This window comes from Etheostoma spectabile, chromosome 9, assembly GCF_008692095.1.
Source record: "Etheostoma spectabile isolate EspeVRDwgs_2016 chromosome 9, UIUC_Espe_1.0, whole genome shotgun sequence".
NCBI lineage: Eukaryota > Metazoa > Chordata > Actinopteri > Perciformes > Percidae > Etheostoma > Etheostoma spectabile.
In genome coordinates this window covers 616,559-618,239 of record NC_045741.1, presented here as the reverse complement: position 1 = coordinate 618,239, position 1,681 = coordinate 616,559, and the positions used below count along the sequence as shown (strand labels likewise).

At 36.4% G+C, this 1,681-nt stretch overlaps 1 protein-coding gene across 1 annotated transcript in view; it reads left to right on the top strand.

The window, feature by feature from the left end:
- The window catches only part of scp2b (sterol carrier protein 2b), a 67,510-nt gene that overhangs the window by 43,344 nt on the left and 22,485 nt on the right, over positions 1–1,681 (top strand). The window lies entirely within an intron of this gene.

Genomic DNA, 1,681 nt, shown 5'->3' with positions numbered 1-1,681 from the left:
GTCAGACGCTTCATAAAAATTGATCCGCAGGACAGCCGGACTTGCCATTTTGCAACACCTTTACTCTAGAACAGAAAAAAGGGCGGATGACAAAATACAAAACAAATTCAATTATATTTGCAATACCAAAAAATAGCTTGTGATTATGAAAGTCTGGCATCAAGAACTCTTACCATCACACAAGCTGCTTTCCAACTTAAACTGCAAAAGATGAGATACATATATTAGACCTGTGGGCAAAGGAGAAATACTCAGGCAGTGTATCTAAATGAAAGTAATTGTTATTTATAGTCAAACATATTAGTGCATAGGTGCTATACTTCAACCTATAATGTGGCCCTATGATTTCTGTGATGCAGAAAACAGATGGAATCGTTGAATATATAAGTGGTCATATCCAGAATAATTTTCTGAATTGAGTCAGGAATGCGTGTTTATCACAGAAAATAAGGTAGGCCATTGATTTTCAGGTAGAAAAAAATGTATACTTGTACCATTTTTCTTCTTGTAAAAATTTGACCCAAATACCATACCAGGGTTAAGCCTGTTGGGGGCAGCACCAATTGGTTTAGGTTTTCTCTTTACTGACAGCCCTCCAAATTTACAAACAACAGAGCTATGTGTTGAAATCAACCAACATTCTCCTTTTAACTGGGCTTCAGGGGGAAAGATGCCGGAATACATGGCGGAATAACCCATGTTCAGCATGGAATTGGACTGCTTCAAACCAGCTATTCCACCCTGTGCTTACTGGCACAGGGGGTACCTTGGGTTGCACAGCATCCATTGTCAAGAAGTGCAACTATCTTCTCTACCTTGCAGGCTTTTTAAAGAAGGCAGACTTACCCACATCACAAGAGCTGTAGCCTCACTGACGTATTTGTAGTGTTGCCAGGTCTCTCTCACCAAATGACATGACATAAGCAGGTTGTATTGATACTGTGAGGCATGACTCCCTTCTGTACTTCTCTGTTGACTTTCAGATAGTATAATGCATTATCAGTCACCACTGCCAGAATGTCATTCAAGTTCAACTGACTTGTATGAACTGACTGCAGTACTGCTTGTAAAAATGTTGAAAAATTGCAGCTTTCCATGAAGATGACATCAGTTAGGAAGTATTTTCTCTCACTGCCTGTTGAATTGATATTTATCTGTTTATTTATTTACGTTTTTTATTTATTTATGTTTGCCTATCTTTGCTCCCAATTTAACAAAATCTTTCACAATCTCACGCCTTGCATCTGTTGATTTTGTCATTGCCTCAGTGGTAACCTCAAAGGATTTTCGCTGTGGATTTAGCTTTGTTTTTGACATGAACTTTGGATTTCAAATGGTCGTTACATGTGTCTTTGCATGGTGTTCATGTGTCCTTGTGTGGTGTTCATATTTTTATTACACAGCCAATGTTCCCTGGTTTGGTGGACCCACCACATTATTAGGCTTTTAAATCAATACAGCTATAACAATGTAGTAAAAATACTGATATTTACTTTAGCTCAATTACCAATGATACATCATTTATTGTTTATATTTGCCATTTGAGATAACATTTATGATCATATGATCATTTTAGTTTTTTGTGAGAAAACAGCAAAATTCAATTATAAAAAAGTAAAAAAATAGAAACAAGATTTTTGATTATTATAGGTGCTTATTTCTTAGAACTTAATCAGAACAG